We start from the raw sequence: 5,915 nt of genomic DNA on the forward strand, positions 1-5,915 counted from the left end.
GTTTCCAGCAGATGGCTGTTTCTGTGTTTTCTTCCTTGTGACTTCGCCACCGCCATTGCCCACGTGTGTGTTTGGATTGCCACCGCCATTGCCATTATCTTCGTGAGAATATCATCCCCCAATCCCTTTCTGCCCCTACTAATTACACCCTGGATTTCGTGAGTACTGATTTACACATTGCACGTGCTTTTATTTTGAGCTCAACGCTGAGTGAAGCGGCCAGTACAGTTTTTAGGCCCCACCGCACACAAGCTTCAACTAACAGGCCTGCAACGGGTTAACCTCATTTAAAGTGTCTTGTTAATTTGATTGTGTGTGGTACATTGAGTTTGCATTGTTGTAAATTGGAGAATCCCGTGCATCTGATTTTATTTATTTTATTTGTTTATTTGTTTTCTTTTCCTAAAATACATTCGAATAGTATTTCATTTTCTTGAATAAATATGTGATTGAATACTTTTACATTTAAAATACAGTTGTGGTGGTCATTTATTAAAATTATCCAACAGTAACATATGAATCAAAGTTGTAGTTTCCTACAACGAGCCCAGGCCCAGTCTTATTGTATTAACCACTCTAGATTTATTATTTAACTACATGGGACAAGGGTTACACAATGGTCACCTTCACCACCCAAGGAGCCAACATGACGGACACCATGCCCGGACCCCAACGATGGAGAACCTCACACATGCTCAGAAGAAATAAAGAAGGCAGTGAAGATTTGACCAGGACTGAGAGCGGAACCCCTACAGCCAGTGGACATGACCTTGTACACCGATGGATGCTGCTACAGAGCCGCCAATGGAGAAAACCTGGCCTCATGGGCTGTAGTGGAACAGACCAAACAAGGAATATGCAGCACTCTGGCTAGTGGCATATTAGAACAGCCCGCTTCAGCACAAAGAGCCGAACTATATGCTATGTGTGAAGCTCTACGGATAGCCAAGGGGCGAACGCTAAATCTCTACACCGATTCCAATTACGCATACGAACTAGCCCACCTAAACGGACAACAAATGATCAACAGACAGATGATCACCAGTGCAAATACCAAAGCAAAACACACAGACCTAATCCTGCTGTTAGCCAAAACAGCCCAACTACCTCGAGAAGTAGCCATCATGCACTGCCGAGGACATCAGAAAACAAAAACAATGGAGGCAAGAGGAAACCACGCAGCGGATGAAGCAGCTAAGAAAGCAGGCGGATACGTCCCAGTAGAACACCTAAAAGAAGGAGGATACACCCCGGTGGTACACCAGATGATGGTCAACGAAGAAACAGCCCTGGACCCAGATGAACAGATGGTCAAAGCACAGGACGTCCCATGCAAGGACAATACAGCCCACCATCCAAAGGACCCCCATCTGACAGGTTTGATGAAGTAATGCAGGAGTACCTGCAAGCACTAACTCAAGCTTCTTTAAGGTTGTATTCCCAGATCAGAGACCAGAAGCCGTCCGATCCAGGATCCTTCACCAACGTCGGTGACACCTGGCGAGTGGATCTGGGTGAAAAAACACCATTGAAAGACCCTAGAAGACCGGTGGGAGGGGCCATACAAGGTACTCTTGGCCACACCCTTTTCTGTTTCTGTGGAAGACCGACGCGGGGCCCAGTGGCACCACCTGAGCCGGTGCCGCAAAGCAGATACTCCTGGCAGATCGTGGACTGAGACCCTGACCGACCTAGCTGCACTCCAAGCCAAGGACAAACACTCCTCATCCCAAGACAATGGGCCACAGCGTGCCCTTGGAGAAGTACCTGCACCAGATGGGTCCGTGGCCAGGGCATTGGCTGGACTGCGATCCCTCAAATTGGAGTTGGCCGAGAACTCCGGTATTGGTGACCCAATAGCTGGATGGATGGAGAAACTGTTTGGTAGGTGGAGAGGTATGATCCAGTCAGTACTCATCGCGGGAATAATGGCAGTAGCCGTGTTAATTGTTGTTGGCTGCTGTTGTATTCCCTGCGCACGAGGGCTACTGAATCGGCTGATCACCACAGTAGTGGGCGCTACAGAAGTGCCAGGTGACATTCATGCTTACGTAGGAATCGGATATAATCAGTTGAACTTGAATGAGATACCACCTGAGGAACCCGAACCTATCCAGTTACAATATATAGAATAAAATGCCACCATTTGTAGCACCTGTGTCTAAGATAATCAATATCCTGGATTTACTTGAATAATTAATTGTTGAACCACCAAGACGAGTTGTGTTTGTTATTATATAGTATTGTTTGGTTGCGAGTGCAACCCGTTATTTCTGAATCGCTGCATTGATAATGGTACTGTTGATCTTCCTTGAGACGGTTGTTTTACAGGCCACCTGTTACTGGCACGACGACGACGGAGAACCTGTTTGGAGGCTCCCATGATGTAGGAGTAACCTCTCTGAGTTGAGCCCTTGACAAGGAGGGACGAGTCTTGGATTCATGAATTACAGGCCCGACGGCGACAGAAAAAATAAAAATAAAAACAATGACTACGATAATAACAATGCCCAAACCACCCACATGAACCGGCACACCAATACACGAAGATCACCTAAACCCCCCAAATCCATGCCCAAACCACCCACATGAACCGGCGCACCAATACACGAAGATCACCTGAACCCCCCAAATCCATGCTAGCCTATCAATCATTTTGAAATTTTTAAATTGTATTATGACCACCAATTTTTACTTTACTTTTGCACATGTTGAAAATTGCATGACCTTGTAGCACATGACCGAAAGTATTAGCTCAGGATTTCTATGGATAGTTTTGTTTGTGTGCTGTTTGGCCATGTGATTGTATGATAACAAGATTTGTGTTCATTGTTGTATTGTTAAATAATGACTTAATTATTAAATAATAAATGTATTTCCAATGAGACCCACAATGTGAATACCGTTTCAGTATTATTGGAAACGCGTAGTGGTTTTTCTCTATTCGATAGAGTTTCTCCCACACGGTTGATGGTGTTGATGTTTTTTCCTACTTTGATTATGTTTTCGGTGTGGTAAATGGTGTTTATGATTTAAAATATTATTGTATGGTCATCTGAGATGACCAAGGAGGGACTGTTACGTATTTTAAGAATCTAAGCTACCCACACATGGACCCAATGATGCAGGACCAAACATATAAGCCGTAAATACCATACATAGCCACAAGGGGAGCAAGACCTTACTGAAGACTGTAATAAATACTTTAGCCACAGAAGGCAGCATCACAGACCAGGCGAGAAAGTACTGAAGATTATCTTACATCGGCTCCCCCCTACTACTTCCGAACCGCGCTGATCAGACCCAGAGCTATAGAGAGAGAGAGTTGCAACACTTCCATTGGACTCCGTTGTAGCGCCTACTTCCGGGGTATGGAGCCTCGAATAGTTCCAAACAACCATTTTACGGCGTAGGTGACCGTTCATTTCCATTGCTGGCCGCCGAGTAACTTCTGAGGTAAATTGATTAAATAGCTACCTCTTTTGAATTGTCAACTGTCTATATTGTATCAGAGGCCCTTTATGATGCATATACTGATCTTTATTTGTAAATGCACAGCGTAATTATATATATATTTATCTTGGTAGACGACCGATTGCTGGCTAGTTTGTTAGCTCGATTTCACCATCTGTGAAGGTATCTCCGGGGGTAAATTGATTAAATAGCTACCTCTTTTGAATTGTCAACTGTCTATATTGTATCAGGACCTTTTATGATGCATATATTGATATTTATTTGTATATGCACAGCGTAATTATATATATTTATATCTTGGTAGACGACCGATTGCCTGCTAGTTTGTTAGCTCGACTGCACAATATGATGGTATCTACACCAACAATTACAAAGTTCAGTACTAGTGAATCTAACTTTTATTTAGTTAGTTATTTATGTTGGATTACTAGGATAATTTAGGTTGATTTAAGGACGGGTTTTATGATGCGATAGCTAGTAGAAATAACTTTGTTTAATTATATCCTGGAAAGGGTGATGTTCAGCACATGAAGCCCTACAGATGCCGCCGATTCAACAATGCTGATTATGATGGGCGGTGAATTTAACCTGTATGGCTTTTTCGTTTTAACTTCTTGTTGACTGAATTGTTTCTCTTTCTTAGTGCCAAATTGATTATCTTTCTTAGTGCCAAATTGATTCTTTTTTGTTTTGCAATAGCCCTCTCTGCTCTCCTTCTCATTAATTTTTCCTTTTCTAGTTGCCTTATTAGGTCCTCCACAGTCGCCCCATCAGTCCCTGGCAGTCTGGTCCCTGGAGCAGCTGGCCCTGGCAAAGTTATTCCTTCACTGTTGACCCCTGACTGACTGGCCCTCAGCACACACATCCCTGGATCACCTGCCCCTGAATCACCTGCCCCTGAATCACCGAGAAGGGTCCAGCTGCAGGCTTGGGCGTTCCCGTCATGACACAAAAACGCCCATCGGGCGTTCCCGTCATGACACAAAAACGCCCATCAGGCGTTCCTGTAGCGTTTCATCGATCAATCAAGAAGAGGTGAGTGAGTTTCGCAAGGCTTGCTTTTTTGGCGGTTTTACCTCGTAGTAACTTTCCAGAAAAACGAAAGAGTTATGATGAGAGATTATGTCAGTAAGTATGATATTGTTTATTTGACAACATTGGCTGTGAAGTATTCTCATTTAAATCACTGATTTAGCTGTGGTATCGTTGTATTCGAATCCGATATAAATACTCGTGACAAGCATGGTTCGGTAGCAGCGAATGCTATGCTATCTCGTCCATAAACGTTGCATATACTATTCAGAAATCAGCAACGTTTAAGACGGTTTGTAGGTAGAGGGTAAAGTTTGCAGCGAAGGCTTTGCCGATTATTTTACTGTGAGGTTAACATTACCAAAGTACATTGTTAAGTTGGATGTTAAGGTGTCAGCTGGCAGCCTGGCATGGTAAGAGGCATGACATCGCGGCCACTCTGCTTCGTTGTGGTGACACACACATCTGATTAAACTGCATCGTACTAGTACGTCTAACTAACTAGTATGTTTACATGCATGGCATATCAGAGAATTCTGTCTGTTCGGTCGCTGCGCAACGAATGAATAAAGATCGTTAGCACTCTGAAAAACAGATGACAGATGTGCCCGAAGTTACTACTTTATTACCTCGCTGATGACCAACGTTTAGGAAAACATGTACTTTTAATTCACCCTTGGGTGAAATCGAAGCGTAGTGTGTACTGAATGCGTGTTGATGATGATGCATATGAATTGCAACTTACACGTCTTCCAAACCTTTTCAGTACCCTGGCACATGCTTTGTCCAATGGACCATGGAAGGGACTTTACTTGGCTGACGAGGTAAAACGTGTGGCTGGCGCACGATTCATTGCATCTAGTAGAGTAGCATTCACTGGTAGACAGGCAGGCCTCTAGATTGTTTATTATGATTTAATGAAGTGTTCCTATGTGACGCTGATGGGCCCTGGTTGCTGCTAAATGCTTGTTGAAAGTGCATTGTGCACTTTTTGTATGTAGCTACAAAATGAGGGTGGATATCACTTTATAGTTTATAGGCATTATGTACTAATAAGAATCATTGACAAATCACATTCCCCTTATACCACCACAGGACGCACCTCACCAGTATCAGAGCAACAGCTGTGGGGTGTTTATGCTGCTGGTGAGATGCATTATTTTCAGAAATGATGACCGATGACTAGTTTGCAAAACAACTAACTCATTTGTATGTTAATTTCAGTACGCAATGTATTCTTTTTTTTTTTTTTTACTTTTATTTTTATATGGATTTTCCAACAATGATACACAAAAAATATGCAAACAAACATACAAATCAAGTCAAAACACTCACACCAAAAACAAGGATCAAAGCAAAACACATAAAAAACAAAACAAAAAACACACAAAGCTTATAGGTCCTTCCAT

At 42.9% G+C, this 5,915-nt stretch overlaps 1 long non-coding RNA gene across 1 annotated transcript; it reads left to right on the plus strand.

Moving 5' to 3' along the window:
• The first annotated feature begins 3,333 nt into the window (after positions 1–3,333).
• On the plus strand, positions 3,334–4,373 carry LOC132452783 (uncharacterized). Its single transcript, XR_009524509.1, has 3 exons — positions 3,334–3,456; positions 3,987–4,064; positions 4,214–4,373. It is a non-coding gene; the product is annotated as an uncharacterized LOC132452783 (long non-coding RNA).
• Positions 4,374–5,915: the final 1,542 nt, after the last annotated feature.

The sequence above is a fragment of the Gadus macrocephalus genome, chromosome 23 (genome assembly GCF_031168955.1).
Source record: "Gadus macrocephalus chromosome 23, ASM3116895v1".
NCBI classification, from domain to species: Eukaryota; Metazoa; Chordata; class Actinopteri; order Gadiformes; family Gadidae; genus Gadus; species Gadus macrocephalus.